Genomic DNA, 24131 nt, shown 5'->3' on the forward strand with positions numbered 1-24131 from the left:
CTTACAAAAACTCTCCAGATTATTGACTTTTTAAAGTTTTTCTAGGAAACGTTCTAGATGAATGCTTATTAGTCTTTGTCAGTATGTGCTTTTTGCAAAGTGTCGCTGTGGCGCAATCAGTTAGTGTGTATGGTTATTAACCAAAAGGTTGGTGGTTCAATCCCACCCAGGGACGTAATTGACCTTGTTATCAGATTTTGGTGATCTTTAAGTAGACAAGTCAAAATTTCAAACCCCCTGTTATGGTGTAGGGTACCTGGCCTTCTCTGATGTAATCAGAGTTAGATTTGATTCAGTGATTTTATAAAAACAGCTAGGAAGCACAATTTAGCAGTGGGTTGCAGAGAAAAAGAAATATGCTGGCAAAAAAATCCAATTGAGTGATTAAACAGCTCTTCATTTTCTGGCTTTATTTTTATGCTAACAAATTTGTTCTCTGAAAAGTGTCCACAAAGCCAAGTCTCTGATTAACACCTTTGTAGGGATGGTTTTTCACCTATTACTAAATTAAACTTGCTTCATTGGAAAGGCAGCAAGATGCATCCTCATTTCAATGTCTACTGAAATAATACAGGTTGACACCAGGAAACATTAACGCCACTGCATCCTTGCTGCTTTCGCATGTGGAAGTCTGTTTAATGTGAAAACAAGGTGATATCTAATTAGCACACAGGTAAGGAATTAAGAAAATCTTTATTTAAGGGTGAAGGTGTTTCTCACAAAATCGTTGCCCCAATGCATCATTGAAATTCAAGCTGGAAAGATGATTTTAATATATCACTTGTACATTTTGTATTGCTCTTCTGGTGACAATGTAGTTTGTTTTTGTCAATTACCATTTTAATAATAGGGTAAAGAAAATTAAGTGGATTTTTGAAAGAAAACAATACTGTCAATATACTATTAAAACAAATTAAAATGGTAAAAGTTATTGTACTTTAAGTAAAAATAAAAGAGCAAAAATATCAATCCCAGTTTTGGATTACTTTAATTAACAAAAAAAATGCATATAGCAGAGGATAGTTTCAATCTGCCTACCTCTGGGTTATGGGCCCAGCATTTTTCCATTGCAGTACTCTGCTGCACATGTAAGTGCAAGAGATCATGAAGCACTCACTCATCATGGGAAAGTACCAATGTGTTTCTTCGTTGGTTGATGGAAGAAACATCTTACAAAAACTCTCCAGATTATTGACTTTTTAAAGTTTTTCTAGGAAACGTTCTAGATGAATGCTTATTAGCCTTTGTCAGTATGTACGTCTGTAAAGTGTCTCTGTGGCGCAATCTGTTAGTGTGTTTGGTTATTAATCAAAGGGTTGGTGGTTCAATCCCACCCAGGGATGTAATTGACCTTGTTATCAGATTTTGGTGATCTTTAAGTAGACAAGTCAAAATTTCAAACCCCCTTCTTATGGTGTAGGGTACCTGGCCTACTCTGATGTAATCAGAGTTAGATTTGAATCAGTGATTTTATAAAAAAAACAGCTAGGAAGCACAATTTAGCAGTGGGTTGCAGAGAAAAAGAAATATGCTGGCAGAAAAATCCAATTGAGTGATTAAACAGCTCTTCATTTTCTGGCTTTATTTTTATGCTAACGAATTTGTTCTCTGAAAAGTGTCCACAAAGCCAAGTATCTGATTAACATATTTGTAGGGATGGTTTTTCACCTATTACTAAATTAAACTTGCTTCATTGGAAAGGCAGCAAGATGCATCCTCATTTCAATATCTACTGAAATAATACAGGTTGACACCAGGAAACATTAACGCCACTGCATCCTTGCTGCTTTCTCATGTGGAAGTCTGTTTAATGTGAAAACAAGGTGATATCTAATTAGCACACAGGTAAGGAATTAAGAAAATCTTTATTTAAGGGTGAAGATGTTTCTCACAAAATCGTTGCCCCAATGCATCATTGAAATTCAAGCTGGAAAGATGATTTTAATATATCACTTGTACATTTTGTATTGCTCTTCTGGTGACAATGTAGTTTGTTTTTGTCAATTACCATTTTAATAATCGGATAAAGAAAATTAATTGGATTTTTGAAAGAAAACAATACTGTCAATATACTATTAAAACAAATTAAAATGGTAAAAGTTATTGTACTTTAAGTAAAAATAAAAGCTAAAATATCAATCCCAGTTTTGGATTACTTTAATGAACAAAAAAAAAATGCATATAGCAAAGGATAGTTTCAATCTGCCTACCTCTGGGTTATGGGCCCAGCATGCTTCCATTGCAGTACTCTGCTGCACATGTAAGTGCAAGAGATCCTGAAGCACTCACTCATCATGCGAAAGTACTAATGTGTTTCTTCATTGGTTGCTGGTGAAACATCTTACAAAAACTCTCCAGATTATTGACTTTTTAAAGTTTTTCTAGGAAACGTTCTAGATGAATGCTTATTAGTCTTTGTCAGTATGTGCTTTTTGCAAAGTGTCTCTGTGGCGCAATCGGTTAGTGTGTTCAGCTATTTATCAAAAGGTTGGTGGTTCAATCCCACCCAGGGACGTAATTAACCTTGTGATCACATTTTGGTGATATTTAAGTAGACAAGTCAAAATTGCAAACCCCCTCTTATGGTATAGGGTACCTGGCCTTCTCTGATGTAATCAGAGTTAGATTTGATTAAGTGATTTTATAAAAAAACAGCTAGGAAGCACAATTTAGCAGTGGGTTGCAGAGAAAAAGAAAAATGCTGGCAGAAAAATCCAATTGAGTGATTAAACAGCTCTTCATTTTCTGGCTTTATTTTTATGATTACAAATTTGTTCTCTGAAAAGTGTCCACAAAGCCAAGTATCTGATTAACATCTTTGTAGGGATGGTTTTTCACCTATTACTAAATTAAACTTGCTTCATTGGAAAGGCAGCAAGATGCATCCTCATTTCAATATCTACGGAAATAATACAGGTTGACACCAGGAAACATTAACGCCACTGCATCTTTGCTGTTTTCTCATGTGGAAGTCTGTTTAATGTGAAAACAAGGTGATATCTAATTAGCACACAGGTAAGGAATTAAGAAAATCTTTATTTAAGGGTGAAGATGTTTCTCACAAAATCGTTGCCCCAATGCATCATTGAAATTCAAGCTGGAAAGATGATTTTAATATATCACTTGTACATTTTGTATTGCTCTTCTGGTGACAATGTAGTTTGTTTTTGTCAATTACCATTTTAATAATCGGGTAAAGAAAATTAATTGGATTTTTGAAAGAAAACAATACTGTCAATATACTATTAAAACAAATTAAAATGGTAAAAGTTATTGTACTTTAAGTAAAAATAAAAGAGCAAAAATATCAATCCCAGTTTTGGATTACTTTAATTAACAAAAAAAAATGCATATAGCAGAGGATAGTTTCAATATGCCTACCTCTGGGTTATGGACCCAGCATGCTTCCATTACAGTACTCTGCTGCACATGTAAGTGCAAAAGATCCTGAAGCACTCACTCATCATGGGAAAGTACCAATGTGTTTCTTCATTGGTTGATGGAAGAAACATCTTACAAAAACTCTCCACATTATTGACTTTTTAAAATGTTTCTAGGAATCGTTCTAGATGAATGCTTATTAGCCTTTGTCAGTATGTACTTTTGCAAAGTGTCGCTGTGGCGCAATCAGTTAGTGTGTAAGGCTATTAACCAAAAGGTTGGTGGTTCAATCCCACCCAGGGACTTAATTGACCTTGTTATCAGATTTTGGTGATCTTTAAGTAGACAAGTCAAAATTTCAAACCCCCTGTTATGGTGTAGGGTACCTGGCCTTCTCTGATGTAATCAGAGTTAGATTTGATTCAGTGATTTTATAAAAACAGCTAGGAAGCACAATTTAGCAGTGGGTTGCAGAGAAAAAGAAATATGCTGGCAGAAAAATCCAATTGAGTGATTAAACAGCTCTTCATTTTCTGGCTTTATTTTTATGCTAACAAATTTGTGCTCTGAAAAGTGTCCACAAAGCCAAGTATCTGATTAACACCTTTGTAGGGATGGTTTTTCACCTATTATTAAATTAAACTTGCTTCATTGGAAAGGCAGCAAGTGATGTCATCCAAGCATTGGGTCAAAGTTGGCTTCAAACCTCGTCTGCTTATGAAAAGAGAAAAGGGGTATGCAGGGCATGGCGGCCTTTTGCGGTGCTTGGATGACCCCTAGTTCGCATTAAATAATGCAGTCGAGTTTCCCACATTTGGGGAAATCACAGGGGTCAGCATACCCAAAATGCAATGAATGAACCTAACCCTGGGAGAACAATCTTCATGACCATGGTATCTCCTATGCAAAATAAGTATGATTTGGAATAGGGCTGGGGAGGGCCGCTGCTCATGCACATCTCTGTCAAGTAAAGGAGATTTAACTGAGGCAGCACAAGGGAACTCTCATCTGGGGACAACAACTGCAGGGAGAACACATATTTTCAGATGAACATGGGAGGGCAGAAGGCTGCCTAATACTGAAGCACCCCCAAACAACAAACCAAATGCAACAACTAGTGCAAGCATTCCTGGGGGAAGTTCTGCAGAAGACGGATTTGCATACGGTGATGTCATCCAAGCAGTGGGTCAAAGTTGGCTTCAACCCTCATCTGCATATGAAAAGAGAAAAGGGGCGTGCAGGGCATGGCGGCCTTTTGCGGTGCTTGGATGACCCCTAGTTCGCATTAAACACCTCCACCCTCCTTTGGTGTGGGGCTCATGTTGGCCATGCCCCATCCCCTGGAGCATTCAAGCTGATTTCTTGCAGCAGCTGGGCACTGTAACAGCTCCAGAGCTGCTCTGTAAGGCAAGTAAAAGGGTGTGGGCCCTGCAGCACTACCTGTAGTTTGCATTGTGCATTGGAAGGCACAAAGTAAGCAGACGGGAGGAGAAGTCAGGATAGTGCACAAGGGTATAGAAGGGAGCGGCTGAAGAAAAGAGAAGTGGAAACAGACAGCAAACTAGGCTGGAGAGAGACCTGAGACAAAGAGATCTGAATTATACGAGAGCCGACCAAGGGAAACACAAATTATGCAGTCAAGTTTCCCACATTTGGGGAAATCGCAGGGGCAGCACACCCAGAGTGCAATGGGTGAGCCTTGCCCTGGGAGAAGCACCTTCATGATCATAGTATCTCACCTGGCAGGTAAGTAGGAGTTGGGCTAGAGCTGGGGAGGGTCGCTGTTCGGGCACCCCCCTGTCAAGTGAAAGAGATCCAACTGAGGCAGCACAAGGGAACTCTCGAAAGAAGAACAAGGCTAGAGGAAGATCTGAGACAAAGAAATCTGACTTTTTCCAGAGCTGGCCAGAGGAAAGCACAAACACAGTCCCCCACTACCACAAATAATGCAGTCGAGTTTCCCACATTTGGGGAAATCACAGGGGTCAGCATACCCAGAATGCAATGAATGAACCTCACCCTGGGAGAACAATCTTCATGACCATGGTATCGCCTATGCAAAATAAGTATGATTTGGGATAGGGCTGGGGAGGGCCGCTGCTCAGGCACATCTCTGTCAAGTAAAGGAGATTCAACTGAGGCAGCACAAGGGAACTCTCATCTGGGGACAACAACTGCAGGGAGAACACATATTTTCAGATGAACATGTGAGGGCAGAAGGCTGCCTAATACTGAAGCACCCCCAAACAACAAACCAAATGCAACAACTAGTGCAAGCATTCCTGGGGGAAGGCCTGCAGCAGATGGATTTGCATATGGTGATGTCATCCAAGCAGTGGGTCAAAGTTGGCTTCAACCCTCGTCTGCATATGAAAAGAGAAAAGGGGCGTGCAGGGCATGGCGGCCTTTTGCAGCGCTTGGATGACCCCTAGTTTGCATTACACACCTCCTCCCTCCTTCTGTGTGGGGCTCATGTTGGCTATGCCCCAGCCCCTGAAGCATTAAAGCTGATTTCTTGCAGCAGCTGGGCACTGTAACTGCTCCAGAGCTACTCTGTAAGGCAAGTAAAAGGGTGTGGGCCCTGCAGCACTACCTGTAGTTCGCATTGTGCGTTGGAAGGCACGAAGTAAGCAGACGGGAGAAGTCAGGATAGTGCGCAAGGGCATAGAAGGGAGCGGCTCAAGAAAAGAGAAGTGGAAACAGACAGCAAACTAGGCTGGAGAGAGACCTGAGACAAAGAGATCTGAATTATACGAGAGCCGACGAGGGGAAACACAAATTATGCAGTCAAGTTTCCCACATTTGGGGAAATCGCAGGAGCAGCACACCCAGAGTGCAATGGTTGAGCCTTGCCCTGGGAGAAGCACCTTCATGATCATAGTATCTCACCTGGCAGGTAAGTAGGAGTTGGGCTAGAGCTGGGGAGGGTCGCTGCTCGGGTTCCCCCCTGTGAAGTGAAGGAGATCCAACTGAAGCAGCACCAGGGAACTCTCGAAAGAAGAACAAGGCTAGAGGAAGATCTGAGACAAAGAAATCTGACTTTTACCAGAGCTGACCAGAGGAAAGCACAAACACAGTCCCCCACTACCACAAATAATGCAGTCGAGTTTCCCACATTTGGGAAAATCACAGGGGTCAGCATACCCAGAATGCAATGAATGAACCTAACCCTGGGAGAACAATCTTCATGACCATGGTATCTCCTATGCAAAATAAGTATGATTTGGGATAGGGCTGGTGAGGGCCGCTGCTCAGGCACATCTCTGTCAAGTAAAGGAGATTCAACTGAGGCAGCACAAGGGAACTCTCATCTGGGGACAACAACTGCAGGGAGACCACATCTTTTCAGATGAACATGGGAGGGCGGAAGGCTGCCTAATACTGAAGCACCATCAAATATCAAACCATGGCCCTTATTCCGAGTTGATCGCTCGCAAGGCGATTTTAGCAGAGTTACACACGCTAAGCCGCCGCCTACTGGGAGTGAATCTTAGCTTCTTAAAATTGCGACCGATGTATTCGCAATATTGCGATTACAAACTACTTAGCAGTTTCAGAGTAGCTTCAGACTTACTCTGCATCTGCGATCAGTTCAGTGCTTGTCGTTCCTGGTTTGACGTCACAAACACTCCCAGAGTTCGCCCAGACACTCCCCCGTTTCTCCGGCCACTCCTGCGTTTTTTCCGGAAACTGTAGCGTTTTTTCCCACACGCCCATAAAACGGCCTGTTTCCGCCCAGTAACACCCATTTCCTGTCAATCACATTACGATCGCCGGAGCGAAGAAAAAGCCGTGAGTAAAAATACTTTCTTCATTGTAAAATTACTTGGCGCAGTCGCAGTGCGAATATTGCGCATGCGTACTAAGCAGAATTTCACTGCGATGCGATGAAATTTACAGAGCGAACGACTCGGAATGAGGGCCCATATGCAACAACTAGTACAAGCACTCCTGGGGGAAGGTCTGCAGCAGACGGATTTGCATACGGTGATGTAAATCCAAGCAGTGGGCCAAAGTTGACTGGAACCCTCATCTGCATATGAAAAGAGAAAAGGGGCATGCAGGGCATGGCGGCCTTTTGCAGTGCTTGGATGACCCCTAGTTCGCATTAAACACCCCCACCCTCCTTTGGTGTGGGGCTCATGTTGGCCATGCCCCATCCCCTGATGCATTCAAGCTGATTTCTTGCAGCAGCTGGGCACTGTAACAGCTCCAGAGCTGTTCTGTAAGGCAAGTAAAAGTGTGTGGGCCCTGCAGCACCACCTGTTGTTCGCATTGTGCGTTGGAAGGCACAAATTAAGCAGACGGGAGGAGAAGTCAGGATAGTGCGCAAGGGCATTCTTTTCTCTTAGTCCGGGGGCAAGGCTTCAAAATGGGGTCTGCAACGGAGGAGACACAGGGGGCGTGGTCACAGCAGCTTTTCTCTACAGTCTGCACCAGCAGGAGCCTACACCATTTTTTATGATCACGCTGAACTGCAGTGCGACTGCAATTACAGCATGGTCAAGAAGGGAGGCGTCATGCTGGGTGGCCATGCCCTGTCACTGTGCAGGAGCCAGCACCGCTCACACACTAGTCCCCGGGTGCAGCCCCCAACCCCCGGGACACCCGGAGCAACAAAATGTAGATTCAGGCCACCAGGCCACGCCCCTACCTATGAAACCATGCCTCCTTTTTACCATTGCGCTGTTTATCTGCGCGCACTGCATTACAATCTCCCTCGCCACCTCTCTGGGTGTCACCAGTGATAGTGACACCTCTGCCATGCTTGTAGCAGCTGGTCCTAAGATCTACGCCTCAAGCCCTGAGTGTTTGCCCTTGTGACTTGTTGATCATCATAGCGAAGCAGATGCTTACAGAAAACTGCAGGGGCTTAGATTGAAAATAAAAACAATTGATGGGTATAAGGTAGAGAGGAGTGGGTTCGGTTCTCCGAGAACCGAATTCCCCACGAACTCCACGTGGTTTACATTGGTCCGAGGCAGGCTCGGTTGTTCCTGCCTGACTCGGAAAACCTGAACAAGGGAAAATGTCATCATCCCGCTGTCAGATTCTCGTGAGATTCGGATTCCATATAAAGAGCTGCGCGTTGCTGCCATTTTTACTCGTGCATTGAAGAGAGAGCGGAGAGGACGTGGCTATGTTCTCTCAGTGGAAATCTCAATATCAGTGCTCAGTATCAGTGGTTACTTATTGCTGCTCAGTAATACTAGTAGTGTGTCTCTCCTGCTCAGTGTCAGTTCTCAGTAGTATCCTCATCAGTGCTCAGTATCACTGCTCATTGTCTTGTGCTGCATTGTGGTGCTCAGCATACTACAGTACATTACTAATAGTCCAGTGCTGCATCTTGCTGCTCAGTGTCAGTTCTAGTATCCTCATCAGTGCTCACTATCACTGCTCATTGCATTGTGGTGTTCTGTATACTACAGTAACATAGTAATATAGTATATATAGAGGAGCGGGTTCGGTTCTCCGAGAACCGAATTCCCGACGAACTCCACGTGGTTTACACTGGTCCGAGGCAGGCTCGGTTGTTCCTGCCTGACTCGGAAAACCTGAACAAGGGAAAATGTCATCATCCCGCTGTCGGATTCTCGCGAGATTCGGATTCCATATAAAGAGCTGCGCGTTGCCGCCATTTTTACTCGTGCATTGAAGAGAGAGCGGAGAGGACGTGGCTATGTTCTCTCAGTGGAAATCTCAATATCAGTGCTCAGTATCAGTGGTTACTTATTGCTGCTCAGTAATACTAGTAGTGTGTCTCTCCTGCTCAGTGTCAGTTCTCAGTAGTATCCTCATCAGTGCTCAGTATCACTGCTCATTGTCTTGTGCTGCATTGTGGTGCTCAGCATACTACAGTACATTACTAATAGTCCAGTGCTGCATCTTGCTGCTCAGTGTCAGTTTTAGTATCCTCATCAGTGCTCACTATCACTGCTCATTACATTGTGGTGTTCTGTATACTACAGTAACATAGTAATATAGTAACATATGGTAACATAGTTTTTGAGGTTGAATAGAGGCAAATTGCCCATCGTGTTCAACCTGTTTTAAGTTGTGATGATTCTACATACTTGCTGAATAATGTTTTATGACTAGTTAGCTACTATAACTCATGTTACCCCCGGATTAACCATGTTGATATTTTAAGTATTATAACCTTGGATAGCTTTTTCATTCAGAAATGTATCCATTCCTTTTTTAAATCCAATTACAGAGTCCGCCATTACCACCTTCCCTGGCAGGGAATTCCACATCCTGATTGCCCTAACAGTGAAGATCATAGTATCTCACCTGGCAGGTAAGTAGGAGTTGGGCTAGAGCTGTGGAGGATTGCTGCTCGGGCACCCCCTGTCAAGTGAAGGAGATCCAACTGAGGCAGCACAAGGGAACTCTCGAAAGAAGAACAAGGCTAGAGGAAGATCTGAGACAAAGAAATCTGACTTTTACCAGAGCTGACCAGAGGAAAGCACAAACACAGTCCCCCACTACCACAAATAATGCAGTCGAGTTTCCCACATTTGGGGAAATCACAGGGGTCAGCATACCCAGAGTGCAATGAATGAACCTCACCCTGGGAGAACAATCTTCATGACCATGGTATCTCCTATGCAAAATAAGTATGATTTGGGATAGGGCTGGGGAGGGCCGCTGCTCAGGCACATCTCTGTCAAGTAAAGGAGATTCAACTGAGGCAGCACAAGGGAACTCTCATCTGGGGACAACAACTGCAGGGAGAACACATATTTTCAGATGAACATGGGAGGGCAGAAGGCTGCCTAATACTGAAGCACCCCCAAACAACAAACCAAATGCAACTACTAGTGCAAGCATTCCTGGGGGAAGGCCTGCAGCAGACGGATTTGCATATGGTGATGTCATCCAAGCAGTGGGTCAAAGTTGGCTTCAACCCTCGTCTGCATATGAAAATAAAAAAGGGGTGTGCAGGGCATGGCTGCCTTTTGCGGCGCTTGGATGACCCCTAGTTCGCATTAAACACCTCCACCCTCCTTCGGTGTGGGGCTCATGTTGGCTATGCCCCAGCCCCTGAAGCATTCAAGCTGATTTCTTGCAGCAGCTGGGCACTGTAACAGCTCCAGAGCTGCTCTGTAAAGCAAGTAAAAGGGTGTGGGCCCTGCAGCACTACCTGTAGTTTGCATTGTGCGTTGGAAGGCACAAAGTAAGCAGACGGGGAAGTCAGGATAGTGCACAAGGGCATAGAAGGGAGCGGCTGAAGAAAAGAGAAGTGGAAACAGACAGCAAACTAGGCTGGAGAGAGACCTGAGACAAAGAGATCTGAATTATACGAGAGCCGACCAGGGGAAACACAAATTATGCAGTCAAGTTTCCCACATTTGGGGAAATCGCAGGGGCAGCACACCCAGAGTGCAATGGGTGAGCCTTGCCCTGGGAGAAGCACCTTCATGATCATAGTATCTCACCTGGCAGGTAAGTAGGAGTTGGGCTAGAGCTGGGGAGGGTCTCTGCTCGGGCACCCCCCTGTCAAGTGAAGGAGATCCAACTGAGGCAGCACAAGGGAACTCTCAAAAGAAGAACAAGGCTCTGAAACAAAGAAATCTGACTTTTACCAGAGCTGACCAGAGGAAAACACAAACACAGTCCCCCACTACCACAAATAAAGCAGTCGAGTTTCCCACATTTGGGGAAATCACAGGGGTCAGCATACCCAGAATGCAATGAATGAACCTCACCCTGGGAGAATAATCTTCATGACCATGGTATCTCCTATGCAAAATAAGTATGATTTGGGATAGAGCTGGGGAGGGCCGCTGCTCAGGCACATCTCTGTCAAGTTAAGGAGATTCAACTGAGGCAGCACAAGGGAACTCTCATCTAGGGACAACAACTGCAGGGAGAACACATATTTTCAGATGAACATGGGAGGGCAGAAGGCTGCCTAATACTGAAGCACCCCCAAACAACAAACCAAATGCAACAACTAGTGCAAGCATTCCTGGGGGAAGGCCTGCCGCAGATGGATTTGCATATGGTGATGTCATCCAAGCAGTGGGTCAAAGTTGGCTTCAACCCTCGTCTGCATATGAAAACAGAAAAGGGGCGTGCAGGGCATGGTGGCCTTTTGCTGCGCTTGTCTGACCCCTAGTTTGCATTAAACACCTCCACCCTCCTTCGGTGTGGGGCTCATGTTGGCTATGCCCCAGCCCCTGAAGCATTCAAGCTGATTTCTTGCAGCAGCTTGGCACTGCAACAGCTCCAGAGCTGCTCTGTAAGGCAAGTAAAAGGGTGTGGGCCCTGCAGCACTACCTGTAGTTTGCATTGTGCATTGGAAGGCACAAAGTAAGCAGACGGGAGGAGAAGTCAGGATAGTGCACAAGGGTATAGAAGGGAGCGGCTGAAGAAAAGAGAAGTGGAAACAGACAGCAAACTAGGCTGGAGAGAGACCTGAGACAAAGAGATCTGAATTATACGAGAGCCGACCAGGGAAACACAAATTATGCAGTCAAGTTTCCCACATTTGGGGAAATCGCAGGAGCAGCACACCCAGAGTACAATGGGTGAGCCTTGCCCTGGGAGAAGCACCTTCATGATCATAGTATCTCACCTGGCAGGTAAGTAGGAGTTGGGCTAGAGCTGGGGAGGGTCGCTGCTCGGGCACCCCCCTGTAAAGTGAAGGAGATCCAACTGAGGCAGCACAAGGGAACTCTCGAAAGAAGAACAAGGCTAAAGGAAAATCTGAGACAAAGAAATCTGACTTTTTCCAGAGCTGACCAGAGGAAAGCACAAACACAGTCCCCCACTACCACAAATAATGCTGTCGAGTTTCCCACATTTGGGGAAATCACAGGGGTCAGCATACCCAGAATGCAATGAATGAACCTCACCTTGGGAGAACAATCTTCATGACCATGGTATCGCCTATGCAAAATAAGTATGATTTGGGATAGGGCTGGGGAGGGCCGCTGCTCAGGCACATCTCTGTCAAGTAAAGGAGATTCAACTGAGGCAGCACAAGGGAACTCTCATCTGGGGACAACAACTGCAGGGAGAACACATATTTTCTGATGAACATGTGAGGGCAGAAGGCTGCCTAATACTGAAGCACCCCCAAACAACAAACCAAATGCAACAACTAGTGCAAGCATTCCTGGGGGAAGGCCTGCAGCAGATGGATTTGCATATGGTGATGTCATCCAAGCAGTGGGTCAAAGTTGGCTTCAACCCTCGTCTGCATATGAAAAGAGAAAAGGGGCGTGCAGGGCATGGCGGCCTTTTGCAGCGCTTGGATGACCCCTAGTTCGCATTACACACCTCCACCCTCCTTCGGTGTGGGGCTCATGTTGGCTATGCCCCAGCCCCTGAAGCATTCAAGCTGATTTCTTGCAGCAGCTGGGCACTGTAACTGCTCCAGAGCTACTCTGTAAGGCAAGTAAAAGGGTGTGGACCCTGCAGCACTACCTGTAGTTCGCATTGTGCGTTGGAAGGCACGAAGTAAGCAGACGGGAGAAGTCAGGATAGTGCGCAAGGGCATAGAAGGGAGCAGCTCAAGAAAAGAGAAGTGGAAACAGACAGCAAACTAGGCTGGAGAGAGACCTGAGACAAAGAGATCTGAATTATACGAGAGCCGACGAGGGGAAACACAAATTATGCAGTCAAGTTTCCCACATTTGGGGAAATCGCAGGAGCAGCACACCCAGAGTGCAATGGTTGAGCCTTGCCCTGGGAGAAGCACCTTCATGATCATAGTATCTCACCTGGCAGGTAAGTAGGAGTTGGGCTAGAGCTGGGGAGGGTCGCTGCTCGGGTTCCCCCCTGTGAAGTGAAGGAGATCCAACTGAGGCAGCACCAGGGAACTCTTGAAAGAAGAACAAGGCTAGAGGAAGATCTGAGACAAAGAAATCTGACTTTTACCAGAGCTGACCAGAGGAAAGCACAAACACAGTCTCCCACTACCACAAATAATGCAGTCAAGTTTCCCACATTTGGGGAAATCACAGGGGTCAGCATACCCAAAATGCAATGAATGAACCTCACCCTGGGAGAAAAATCTTCATGACCATGGTATCTCCTATGCAAAATAAGTATGATTTGGAATAGGGCTGGGGAGGGCCGCTGCTCATGCACATCTCTGTCAAGTAAAGGAGATTCAACTGAGGCAGCACAAGGGAACTCTCATCTTGGGACAACAACTGCAGGGAGAACATATATTTTCAGATGAACATGGGAGGGCAGAAGGCTGCCTAATACTGAAGCACCCCCAAACAACAAACCAAATGCAACAACTAGTGCAAGCATTCCTGGGGGAAGGCCTGCCGCAGATGGATTTGCATATGGTGATGTCATCCAAGCAGTGGGTCAAAGTTGGCTTCAACCCTCGTCTGCATATGAAAAGAGAAAAGGGGCGTGCAGGGCATGGTGGCCTTTTGCGGCGCTTGGCTGACCCCTAGTTTGCATTAAACACCTCCACCCTCCTTTGGTGTGGGGCTCATGTTGGCTATGCCCCAGCCCCTGAAGCATTCAAGCTGATTTCTTGCAGCAGCTGGGCACTGTAACAGCTCCAGAGCTGCTCTGTAAGGCAAGTAAAAGGGTGTGGGCCCTGCAGCACTACCTGTAGTTCGCATTGTGCGTTGGAAGGCACAAAGTAAGCAGACAGGAGGAGAAGTCAGGATAGTGCGCAAGGGCATAGAAGGGAGCGGCTCAAGAAAAGAGAAGTGGAAACAGACAGCAAACTAGGCTGGAGAGAGACCTGAGACAAAGAGATCTGAATTATACGAGAGCCGACCAGGGGAAACACAAATTATACAGTCAAGTTTCCCACATTTGGGGAAATCGCAGGAGCAGCACACCCAGAGTGCAATGGGTTAGCCTTGCCCTGGGAGAAGCACCTTCATGATCATAGTATCTCACCTGGCAGGTAAGTAGGAGTTGGGCTAGAGCTGGGGAGGGTCGCTGCTCGGGTACCCCCCTGTAAAGTGAAGGAGATCCAACTAAGGCAGCACAAGGGAACTCTCGAAAGAACAAGGCTAGAGGAAAATCTGAGGCAAAGAAATCTGACTTTTACCAGAGCTGACCAGAGGAAAGCACAAACACAGTCCCCCACTACCACAAATAATGCAGCTGAGTTTCCCACATTTGGGGAAATCACAGTGGTCAGCATACCCAAAATGCAATGAATGAACCTCACCCTGGGAGAAAAATCTTCATGACCATGGTATCTCCTATGCAAAATAAGTATGATTTGGAATAGGGCTGGGGAGGGCCGCTGCTCATGCACATCTCTGTCAAGTAAAGGAGATTTAACTGAGGCAGCACAAGGGAACTCTCATCTGGGGACAACAACTGCAGGGAGAACACATATTTTCAGATGAACATGGGAGGGCAGAAGGCTGCCTAATACTGAAGCACCCCCAAACAACAAACCAAATGCAACAACTAGTGCAAGCATTCCTGGGGGAAGTTCTGCAGAAGACGGATTTGCATACGGTGATGTCATCCAAGCAGTGGGTCAAAGTTGGCTTCAACCCTCATCTGCATATGAAAAGAGAAAAGGGGCGTGCAGGGCATGGCGGCCTTTTGCGGTGCTTGGATGACCCCTAGTTCGCATTAAACACCTCCACCCTCCTTTGGTGTGGGGCTCATGTTGGCCATGCCCCATCCCCTGAAGCATTCAAGCTGATTTCTTGCAGCAGCTGGGCACTGTAACAGCTCCAGAGCTGCTCTGTAAGGCAAGTAAAAGGGTGTGGGCCCTGCAGCACTACCTGTAGTTTGCATTGTGCATTGGAAGGCACAAAGTAAGCAGACGGGAGGAGAAGTCAGGATAGTGCACAAGGGTATAGAAGGGAGCGGCTGAAGAAAAGAGAAGTGGAAACAGACAGCAAACTAGGCTGGAGAGAGACCTGAGACAAAGAGATCTGAATTATACGAGAGCCGACCAAGGGAAACACAAATTATGCAGTCAAGTTTCCCACATTTGGGGAAATCGCAGGGGCAGCACACCCAGAGTGCAATGGGTGAGCCTTGCCCTGGGAGAAGCACCTTCATGATCATAGTATCTCACCTGGCAGGTAAGTAGGAGTTGGGCTAGAGCTGGGGAGGGTCGCTGTTCGGGCACCCCCCTGTCAAGTGAAAGAGATCCAACTGAGGCAGCACAAGGGAACTCTCGAAAGAAGAACAAGGCTAGAGGAAGATCTGAGACAAAGAAATCTGACTTTTTCCAGAGCTGGCCAGAGGAAAGCACAAACACAGTCCCCCACTACCACAAATAATGCAGTCGAGTTTCCCACATTTGGGGAAATCACAGGGGTCAGCATACCCAGAATGCAATGAATGAACCTCACCCTGGGAGAACAATCTTCATGACCATGGTATCGCCTATGCAAAATAAGTATGATTTGGGATAGGGCTGGGGAGGGCCGCTGCTCAGGCACATCTCTGTCAAGTAAAGGAGATTCAACTGAGGCAGCACAAGGGAACTCTCATCTGGGGACAACAACTGCAGGGAGAACACATATTTTCAGATGAACATGTGAGGGCAGAAGGCTGCCTAATACTGAAGCACCCCCAAACAACAAACCAAATGCAACAACTAGTGCAAGCATTCCTGGGGGAAGGCCTGCAGCAGATGGATTTGCATATGGTGATGTCATCCAAGCAGTGGGTCAAAGTTGGCTTCAACCCTCGTCTGCATATGAAAAGAGAAAAGGGGCGTGCAGGGCATGGCGGCCTTTTGCAGCGCTTGGATGACCCCTAGTTTGCATTACACACCTCCTCCCTCCTTCGGTGTGGGGCTCATGTTGGCTATGCCCCAGCCCCTGAAGCATTCAAGCTGATTTCTTGCAGCAGCTTGGCACTGCAACAGCTCCAGAGCTGCTCTGTAAGGCAAGTAAAAGGGTGTGGGCCCTGCAGCACTACCTGTAGTTTGCATTGTGCATTGGAAGGCACAAAGTAAGCAGACGGGAGGAGAAGTCAGGATAGTGCACAAGGGTATAGAAGGGAGCGGCTGAAGAAAAGAGAAGTGGAAACAGACAGCAAACTAGGCTGGAGAGAGACCTGAGACAAAGAGATCTGAATTATACGAGAGCCGACCAGGGGAAACACAAATTATGCAGTCAAGTTTCCCACATTTGGGGAAATCGCAGGAGCAGCACACCCAGAGTACAATGGGTGAGCCTTGCCCTGGGAGAAGCACCTTCATGATCATAGTATCTCACCTGGCAGGTAAGTAGGAGTTGGGCTAGAGCTGGGGAGGGTCGCTGCTCGGGCACCCCCCTGTAAAGTGAAGGAGATCCAACTGAGGCAGCACAAGGGAACTCTCGAAAGAAGAACAAGGCTAAAGGAAAATCTGAGACAAAGAAATCTGACTTTTACCAGAGCTGACCAGAGGAAAGCACAAACACAGTCTCCCACTACCACAAATAATGCAGTCAAGTTTCCCACATTTGGGGAAATCACAGGGGTCAGCATACCCAAAATGCAATGAATGAACCTCACCCTGGGAGAAAAATCTTCATGACCATGGTATCTCCTATGCAAAATAAGTATGATTTGGAATAGGGCTGGGGAGGGCCGCTGCTCATGCACATCTCTGTCAAGTAAAGGAGATTCAACTGAGGCAGCACAAGGGAACTCTCATCTTGGGACAACAACTGCAGGGAGAACATATATTTTCAGATGAACATGGGAGGGCAGAAGGCTGCCTAATACTGAAGCACCCCCAAACAACAAACCAAATGCAACAACTAGTGCAAGCATTCCTGGGGGAAGGCCTGCCGCAGATGGATTTGCATATGGTGATGTCATCCAAGCAGTGGGTCAAAGTTGGCTTCAACCCTCGTCTGCATATGAAAAGAGAAAAGGGGCGTGCAGGGCATGGTGGCCTTTTGCGGCGCTTGGCTGACCCCTAGTTTGCATTAAACACCTCCACCCTCCTTTGGTGTGGGGCTCATGTTGGCTATGCCCCAGCCCCTGAAGCATTCAAGCTGATTTCTTGCAGCAGCTGGGCACTGTAACAGCTCCAGAGCTGCTCTGTAAGGCAAGTAAAAGGGTCTGGGCCCTGCAGCACTACCTGTAGATCGCATTGTGCGTTGGAAGGCACAAAGTAAGCAGACAGGAGGAGAAGTCAGGATAGTGCGCAAGGGCATAGAAGGGAGCGGCTCAAGAAAAGAGAAGTGGAAACAGACAGCAAACTAGGCTGGAGAGAGACCTGAGACAAAGAGATCTGAATTATACGAGAGCCGACCAGGGGAAACACAAATTATGCAGTCAAGTTTCCCACATTTGGGGAAATCGCAGGGGCAGCACACCCAGAGTGCAATGGGTGAGCCTTGCCCTGGGAGAAGCACCTTCATAATCATAGTATCTCACCTGGCAGGTAAGTAGGAGTTGGGCTAGAGCTGGGGAGGGTCGCTGTTCGGGCACCCCCCTGTGAAGTGAAGGAGATCCAACTGAGGTAGCACAAGGGAACTCTCGAAAGAAGAACAAGGCTAGAGGAAGATCTGAGACAAAGAAATCTGACTTTTTCCAGAGCTGACCAGAGGAAAGCACAAACACAGTCCCCCACTACCACAAATAATGCTGTCGAGTTTCCCACATTTGGGGAAATCACAGGGGTCAGCATACCCAGAATGCAATGAATGAACCTCACCTTGGGAGAACAATCTTCATGACCATGGTATCGCCTATGCAAAATAAGTATGATTTGGGATAGGGCTGGGGAGGGCCGCTGCTCAGGCACATCTCTGTCAAGTAAAGGAGATTCAACTGAGGCAGCACAAGGGAACTCTCATCTGGGGACAACAACTGCAGGGAGAACACATATTTTCAGATGAACATGTGAGGGCAGAAGGCTGCCTAATACTGAAGCACCCCCAAACAACAAACCAAATGCAACAACTAGTGCAAGCATTCCTGGGGGAAGGCCTGCAGCAGATGGATTTGCATATGGTGATGTCATCCAAGCAGTGGGTCAAAGTTGGCTTCAACCCTCGTCTGCATATGAAAAGAGAAAAGGGGCGTGCAGGGCATGGCGGCCTTTTGCAGCGCTTGGATGACCCCTAGTTCGCATTACACACCTCCACCCTCCTTCGGTGTGGGGCTCATGTTGGCTATGCCCCAGCCCCTGAAGCATTCAAGCTGATTTCTTGCAGCAGCTGGGCACTGTAACTGCTCCAGAGCTACTCTGTAAGGCAAGTAAAAGGGTGTGGACCCTGCAGCACTACCTGTAGTTCGCATTGTGCGTTGGAAGGCACGAAGTAAGCAGACGGGAGAAGTCAGGATAGTGCGCAAGGGCATAGAAGGGAGCGGCTCAAGAAAAGAGAAGTGGAAATAGACAGCAAACTAGGCTGGAGAGAGACCTGAGACAAAGAGATCTGAATTATACGAGAGCCGACGAGGGGAAACACAAATTATGCAGTCAAGTTTCCCACATTTGGGGAAATCGCAGGAGCAGCACACCCAGAGTGCAATGGTTGAGCCTTGCCCTGGGAGAAGCACCTTCATGATCATAGTATCTCACCTGGCAGGTAAGTAGGAGTTGGGCTAGAGCTGGGGAGGGTCGCTGCTCGGGTTCCCCCCTGTGAAGTGAAGGAGATCCAACTGAGGCAGCACCAGGGAACTCTTGAAAGAAGAACAAGGCTAGAGGAAGATCTGAGACAAAGAAATCTGACTTTTACCAGAGCTGACCAGAGGAAAGCACAAACACAGTCTCCCACTACCACAAATAATGCAGTCAAGTTTCCCACATTTGGGGAAATCACAGGGGTCAGCATACCCAAAATGCAATGAATGAACCTCACCCTGGGAGAAAAATCTTCATGACCATGGTATCTCCTATGCAAAATAAGTATGATTTGGAATAGGGCTGGGGAGGGCCGCTGCTCATGCACATCTCTGTCAAGTAAAGGAGATTCAACTGAGGCAGCACAAGGGAACTCTCATCTTGGGACAACAACTGCAGGGAGAACATATATTTTCAGATGAACATGGGAGGGCAGAAGACTGCCTAATACTGAAGCACCCCCAAACAACAAACCAAATGCAACAACTAGTGCAAGCATTCCTGGGGGAAGGCCTGCCGCAGATGGATTTGCATATGGTGATGTCATCCAAGCAGTGGGTCAAAGTTGGCTTCAACCCTCGTCTGCATATGAAAAGAGAAAAGGGGCGTGCAGGGCATGGTGGCCTTTTGCGGCGCTTGGCTGACCCCTAGTTTGCATTAAACACCTCCACCCTCCTTTGGTGTGGGGCTCATGTTGGCTATGCCCCAGCCCCTGAAGCATTCAAGCTGATTTCTTGCAGCAGCTGGGCACTGTAACAGCTCCAGAGCTGCTCTGTAAGGCAAGTAAAAGGGTGTGGGCCCTGCAGCACTACCTGTAGTTCGCATTGTGCGTTGGAAGGCACAAAGTAAGCAGACAGGAGGAGAAGTCAGGATAGTGCGCAAGGGCATAGAAGGGAGCGGCTCAAGAAAAGAGAAGTGGAAACAGACAGCAAACTAGGCTGGAGAGAGACCTGAGACAAAGAGATCTGAATTATACGAGAGCCGACCAGGGGAAACACAAATTATACAGTCAAGTTTCCCACATTTGGGGAAATCGCAGGAGCAGCACACCCAGAGTGGAAAGGGTTAGCCTTGCCCTGGGAGAAGCACCTTCATGATCATAGTATCTCACCTGGCAGGTAAGTAGGAGTTGGGCTAGAGCTGGGGAGGGTCGCTGCTCGGGTACCCCCCTGTAAAGTGAAGGAGATCCAACTAAGGCAGCACAAGGGAACTCTCGAAAGAAGAACAAGGCTAGAGGAAAATCTGAGACAAAGAAATCTGACTTTTACCAGAGCTGACCAGAGGAAAGCACAAACACAGTCCCCCACTACCACAAATAATGCAGCTGAGTTTCCCACATTTGGGGAAATCACAGGGGTCAGCATACCCAAAATGCAATGAATGAACCTCACCCTGGGAGAAAAATCTTCATGACCATGGTATCTCCTATGCAAAATAAGTATGATTTGGAATAGGGCTGGGGAGGGCCGCTGCTCATGCACATCTCTGTCAAGTAAAGGAGATTTAACTGAGGCAGCACAAGGGAACTCTCATCTGGGGACAACAACTGCAGGGAGAACACATATTTTCAGATGAACATGGGAGGGCAGAAGGCTGCCTAATACTGAAGCACCCCCAAACAACAAACCAAATGCAACAACTAGTGCAAGCATTCCTGGGGGAAGTTCTGCAGAAGACGGATTTGCATACGGTGATGTCATCCAAGCAGTGGGTCAAAGTTGGCTTCAACCCTCATCTGCATATGAAAAGAGAAAAGGGGCGTGCAGGGCATGGCGGCCTTTTGCGGTGCTTGGATGACCCCTAGTTCGCATTAAACACCTCCACCCTCCTTTGGTGTGGGGCTCATGTTGGCCATGCCCCATCCCCTGAAGCATTCAAGCTGATTTCTTGCAGCAGCTGGGCACTGTAACAGCTCCAGAGCTGCTCTGTAAGGCAAGTAAAAGGGTGTGGGCCCTGCAGCACTACCTGTAGTTTGCATTGTGCATTGGAAGGCACAAAGTAAGCAGACGGGAGGAGAAGTCAGGATAGTGCACAAGGGTATAGAAGGGAGCGGCTGAAGAAAAGAGAAGTGGAAACAGACAGCAAACTAGGCTGGAGAGAGACCTGAGACAAAGAGATCTGAATTATACGAGAGCCGACCAAGGGAAACACAAATTATGCAGTCAAGTTTCCCACATTTGGGGAAATCGCAGGGGCAGCACACCCAGAGTGCAATGGGTGAGCCTTGCCCTGGGAGAAGCACCTTCATGATCATAGTATCTCACCTGGCAGGTAAGTAGGAGTTGGGCTAGAGCTGGGGAGGGTCGCTGTTCGGGCACCCACCTGTCAAGTGAAAGAGATCCAACTGAGGCAGCACAAGGGAACTCTCGAAAGAAGAACAAGGCTAGAGGAAGATCTGAGACAAAGAAATCTGACTTTTTCCAGAGCTGGCCAGAGGAAAGCACAAACACAGTCCCCCACTACCACAAATAATGCAGTCGAGTTTCCCACATTTGGGGAAATCACAGGGGTCAGCATACCCAGAATGCAATGAATGAACCTCACCCTGGGAGAACAATCTTCATGACCATGGTATCGCCTATGCAAAATAAGTATGATTTGGGATAGGGCTGGGGAGGGCCGCTGCTCAGGCACATCTCTGTCAAGTAAAGGAGATTCAACTGAGGCAGCACAAGGGAACTCTCATCTGGGGACAACAACTGCAGGGAGAACACATATTTTCAGATGAACATGTGAGGGCAGAAGGCTGCCTAATACTGAAGCACCCCCAAACAACAAACCAAATGCAACAACTAGTGCAAGCATTCCTGGGGGAAGGCCTGCAGCAGATGGATTTGCATATGGTGATGTCATCCAAGCAGTGGGTCAAAGTTGGCTTCAACCCTCGTCTGCATATGAAAAGAGAAAAGGGGCGTGCAGGGCATGGCGGCCTTTTGCAGCGCTTGGATGACCCCTAGTTTGCATTACACACCTCCTCCCTCCTTCGGTGTGGGGCTCATGTTGGCTATGCCCCAGCCCCTGAAGCATTCAAGCTGATTTCTTGCAGCAGCTGGGCACTGTAACTGCTCCAGAGCTACTCTGTAAGGCAAGTAAAAGGGTGTGGGCCCTGCAGCACTACCTGTAGTTCGCATTGTGCGTTGGAAGGCACGAAGTAAGCAGACGGGAGAAGTCAGGATAGTGCGCAAGGGCATAGAAGGGAGCGGCTCAAGAAAAGAGAAGTGGAAACAGACAGCAAACTAGGCTGGAGAGAGACCTGAGACAAAGAGATCTGAATTATACGAGAGCCGACGAGGGGAAACACAAATTATGCAGTCAAGTTTCCCACATTTGGGGAAATCGCAGGAGCAGCACACCCAGAGTGCAATGGTTGAGCCTTGCCCTGGGAGAAGCACCTTCATGATCATAGTATCTCACCTGGCAGGTAAGTAGGAGTTGGGCTAGAGCTGGGGAGGGTCGCTGCTCGGGTTCCCCCCTGTGAAGTGAAGGAGATCCAACTGAAGCAGCACCAGGGAACTCTCGAAAGAAGAACAAGGCTAGAGGAAGATCTGAGACAAAGAATTCTGACTTTTACCAGAGCTGACCAGAGGAAAGCACAAACACAGTCCCCCACTACCACAAATAATGCAGTCGAGTTTCCCACATTTGGGAAAATCACAGGGGTCAGCATACCCAGAATGCAATGAATGAACCTCACCCTGGGAGAACAATCTTCATGACCATGGTATCTCCTATGCAAAATAAGTATGATTTGGGATAGGGCTGGTGAGGGCCGCTGCTCAGGCACATCTCTGTCAAGTAAAGGAGATTCAACTGAGGCAGCACAAGGGAACTCTCATCTGGGGACAACAACTGCAGGGAGACCACATCTTTTCAGATGAACATGGGAGGGCGGAAGGCAGCCTAATACTGAAGCACCATCAAATATCAAACCATGGCCCTCATTCCGAGTTGATCGCTCGCAAGGCGATTTTAGCAGAGTTACACACGCTAAGCCGCCGCCTACTGGGAGTGAATCTTAGCTTCTTAAAATTGCGACCGATGTATTCGCAATATTGCGATTACAAACTACTTAGCAGTTTCAGAGTAGCTTCAGACTTACTCGGCATCTGCGATCAGTTCAGTGCTTGTCGTTCCTGGTTTGACGTCACAAACACTCCCAGAGTTCGCCCAGACACTCCCCCGTTTCTCCGGCCACTCCTGCGTTTTTTCCGGAAACTGTAGCGTTTTTTCCCACACGCCCATAAAACGGCCTGTTTCCGCCCAGTAACACCCATTTCCTGTCAATCACATTACGATCGCCGGAGCGAAGAAAAAGCCGTGAGTAAAAATACTTTCTTCATTGTAAAATTACTTGGCGCAGTCGCAGTGCGAATATTGCGCATGCGTACTAAGCAGAATTTCACTGCGATGCGATGAAATTTACAGAGCGAACGACTCGGAATGAGGGCCCATATGCAACAACTAGTACAAGCACTCCTGGGGGAAGGTCTGCAGCAGACGGATTTGCATACGGTGATGTAAATCCAAGCAGTGGGCCAAAGTTGACTGGAACCCTCATCTGCATATGAAAAGAGAAAAGGGGCATGCAGGGCATGGCGGCCTTTTGCAGTGCTTGGATGACCCCTAGTTCGCATTAAACACCTCCACCCTCCTTTGGTGTGGGGCTCATGTTGGCCATGCCCCATCCCCTGATGCATTCAAGCTGATTTCTTGCAGCAGCTGGGCACTGTAACAGCTCCAGAGCTGTTCTGTAAGGCAAGTAAAAGGGTGTGGGCCCTGCAGCACCACCTGTTGTTCGCATTGTGCGTTGGAAGGCACAAATTAAGCAGACGGGAGGAGAAGTCAGGATAGTGTGCAAGGGCATTCTTTTCTCTTAGTCCGGGGGCAAGGCTTCAAAATGGGGTCTGCAACGGAGGAGACACAGGGGGCGTGGTCACAGCAGCTTTTCTCTACAGTCTGCACCAGCAGGAGCCTACACCATTTTTTATGATCACGCTGAACTGCAGTGCGACTGCAATTACAGCATGGTCAAGAAGGGAGGCGTCATGCTGGGTGGCCATGCCCTGTCACTGTGCAGGAGCCAGCACCGCTCACACACTAGTCCCCGGGTGCAGCCCCCAACCCCCGGGACACCCGGAGCAACAAAATGTAGATTCAGGCCACCAGGCCACGCCCCTACCTATGAAACCATGCCTCCTTTTTACCATTGCGCTGT

The 24131-nt window shown here is 47.4% G+C and overlaps 23 non-coding genes and 5 pseudogenes across 23 annotated transcripts; all 28 read right to left on the minus strand.

The window, feature by feature from the left end:
- Positions 1–4119: 4119 nt before the first annotated feature.
- Positions 4120–4298, minus strand: LOC135008870 (U1 spliceosomal RNA; annotated as a pseudogene).
- A 674-nt stretch (positions 4299–4972) lies between these two features.
- LOC135008743 (U1 spliceosomal RNA) lies at positions 4973–5135 on the minus strand. The gene has a single exon (XR_010208392.1). It is a non-coding gene; the product is annotated as a U1 spliceosomal RNA (small nuclear RNA).
- Positions 5136–5287: 152 nt separating this feature from the next.
- LOC135008590 (U1 spliceosomal RNA) lies at positions 5288–5451 on the minus strand. The gene has a single exon (XR_010208244.1). It is a non-coding gene; the product is annotated as a U1 spliceosomal RNA (small nuclear RNA).
- Positions 5452–6149: 698 nt separating this feature from the next.
- Positions 6150–6285, minus strand: LOC135008832 (U1 spliceosomal RNA; annotated as a pseudogene).
- A 152-nt stretch (positions 6286–6437) lies between these two features.
- LOC135008571 (U1 spliceosomal RNA) lies at positions 6438–6601 on the minus strand. Its single transcript, XR_010208225.1, has one exon. It is a non-coding gene; the product is annotated as a U1 spliceosomal RNA (small nuclear RNA).
- A 3240-nt stretch (positions 6602–9841) lies between these two features.
- LOC135008577 (U1 spliceosomal RNA) lies at positions 9842–10005 on the minus strand. Its single transcript, XR_010208231.1, has one exon. It is a non-coding gene; the product is annotated as a U1 spliceosomal RNA (small nuclear RNA).
- A 670-nt stretch (positions 10006–10675) lies between these two features.
- Positions 10676–10838, minus strand: LOC135008714 (U1 spliceosomal RNA). Its single transcript, XR_010208365.1, has one exon. It is a non-coding gene; the product is annotated as a U1 spliceosomal RNA (small nuclear RNA).
- A 142-nt stretch (positions 10839–10980) lies between these two features.
- On the minus strand, positions 10981–11144 carry LOC135008630 (U1 spliceosomal RNA). Its single transcript, XR_010208282.1, has one exon. It is a non-coding gene; the product is annotated as a U1 spliceosomal RNA (small nuclear RNA).
- Positions 11145–11819: 675 nt separating this feature from the next.
- Positions 11820–11980, minus strand: LOC135008758 (U1 spliceosomal RNA). The gene has a single exon (XR_010208405.1). It is a non-coding gene; the product is annotated as a U1 spliceosomal RNA (small nuclear RNA).
- A 152-nt stretch (positions 11981–12132) lies between these two features.
- On the minus strand, positions 12133–12296 carry LOC135008681 (U1 spliceosomal RNA). Its single transcript, XR_010208333.1, has one exon. It is a non-coding gene; the product is annotated as a U1 spliceosomal RNA (small nuclear RNA).
- A 698-nt stretch (positions 12297–12994) lies between these two features.
- Positions 12995–13130, minus strand: LOC135008834 (U1 spliceosomal RNA; annotated as a pseudogene).
- A 152-nt stretch (positions 13131–13282) lies between these two features.
- On the minus strand, positions 13283–13446 carry LOC135008668 (U1 spliceosomal RNA). Its single transcript, XR_010208320.1, has one exon. It is a non-coding gene; the product is annotated as a U1 spliceosomal RNA (small nuclear RNA).
- Positions 13447–14120: 674 nt separating this feature from the next.
- Positions 14121–14283, minus strand: LOC135008810 (U1 spliceosomal RNA). The gene has a single exon (XR_010208456.1). It is a non-coding gene; the product is annotated as a U1 spliceosomal RNA (small nuclear RNA).
- Positions 14284–14432: 149 nt separating this feature from the next.
- Positions 14433–14596, minus strand: LOC135008608 (U1 spliceosomal RNA). Its single transcript, XR_010208262.1, has one exon. It is a non-coding gene; the product is annotated as a U1 spliceosomal RNA (small nuclear RNA).
- A 674-nt stretch (positions 14597–15270) lies between these two features.
- LOC135008744 (U1 spliceosomal RNA) lies at positions 15271–15433 on the minus strand. Its single transcript, XR_010208393.1, has one exon. It is a non-coding gene; the product is annotated as a U1 spliceosomal RNA (small nuclear RNA).
- Positions 15434–15585: 152 nt separating this feature from the next.
- Positions 15586–15749, minus strand: LOC135008591 (U1 spliceosomal RNA). The gene has a single exon (XR_010208245.1). It is a non-coding gene; the product is annotated as a U1 spliceosomal RNA (small nuclear RNA).
- A 674-nt stretch (positions 15750–16423) lies between these two features.
- Positions 16424–16586, minus strand: LOC135008765 (U1 spliceosomal RNA). Its single transcript, XR_010208411.1, has one exon. It is a non-coding gene; the product is annotated as a U1 spliceosomal RNA (small nuclear RNA).
- Positions 16587–16738: 152 nt separating this feature from the next.
- LOC135008669 (U1 spliceosomal RNA) lies at positions 16739–16902 on the minus strand. The gene has a single exon (XR_010208322.1). It is a non-coding gene; the product is annotated as a U1 spliceosomal RNA (small nuclear RNA).
- Positions 16903–17576: 674 nt separating this feature from the next.
- LOC135008782 (U1 spliceosomal RNA) lies at positions 17577–17739 on the minus strand. The gene has a single exon (XR_010208429.1). It is a non-coding gene; the product is annotated as a U1 spliceosomal RNA (small nuclear RNA).
- A 152-nt stretch (positions 17740–17891) lies between these two features.
- On the minus strand, positions 17892–18055 carry LOC135008683 (U1 spliceosomal RNA). The gene has a single exon (XR_010208335.1). It is a non-coding gene; the product is annotated as a U1 spliceosomal RNA (small nuclear RNA).
- A 698-nt stretch (positions 18056–18753) lies between these two features.
- LOC135008835 (U1 spliceosomal RNA) lies at positions 18754–18889 on the minus strand (annotated as a pseudogene).
- Positions 18890–19041: 152 nt separating this feature from the next.
- Positions 19042–19205, minus strand: LOC135008671 (U1 spliceosomal RNA). Its single transcript, XR_010208324.1, has one exon. It is a non-coding gene; the product is annotated as a U1 spliceosomal RNA (small nuclear RNA).
- Positions 19206–19879: 674 nt separating this feature from the next.
- LOC135008882 (U1 spliceosomal RNA) lies at positions 19880–20042 on the minus strand. Its single transcript, XR_010208495.1, has one exon. It is a non-coding gene; the product is annotated as a U1 spliceosomal RNA (small nuclear RNA).
- Positions 20043–20194: 152 nt separating this feature from the next.
- Positions 20195–20358, minus strand: LOC135008551 (U1 spliceosomal RNA). The gene has a single exon (XR_010208206.1). It is a non-coding gene; the product is annotated as a U1 spliceosomal RNA (small nuclear RNA).
- A 674-nt stretch (positions 20359–21032) lies between these two features.
- Positions 21033–21195, minus strand: LOC135008746 (U1 spliceosomal RNA). The gene has a single exon (XR_010208394.1). It is a non-coding gene; the product is annotated as a U1 spliceosomal RNA (small nuclear RNA).
- Positions 21196–21347: 152 nt separating this feature from the next.
- LOC135008592 (U1 spliceosomal RNA) lies at positions 21348–21511 on the minus strand. Its single transcript, XR_010208246.1, has one exon. It is a non-coding gene; the product is annotated as a U1 spliceosomal RNA (small nuclear RNA).
- Positions 21512–22209: 698 nt separating this feature from the next.
- Positions 22210–22345, minus strand: LOC135008836 (U1 spliceosomal RNA; annotated as a pseudogene).
- Positions 22346–22497: 152 nt separating this feature from the next.
- LOC135008938 (U1 spliceosomal RNA) lies at positions 22498–22661 on the minus strand. Its single transcript, XR_010208539.1, has one exon. It is a non-coding gene; the product is annotated as a U1 spliceosomal RNA (small nuclear RNA).
- Between the last annotated feature and the right edge of the window lie 1470 nt (positions 22662–24131).

This window comes from Pseudophryne corroboree, unplaced genomic scaffold (genome assembly GCF_028390025.1).
Source record: "Pseudophryne corroboree isolate aPseCor3 unplaced genomic scaffold, aPseCor3.hap2 scaffold_223, whole genome shotgun sequence".
Lineage (NCBI taxonomy): Eukaryota > Metazoa > Chordata > Amphibia > Anura > Myobatrachidae > Pseudophryne > Pseudophryne corroboree.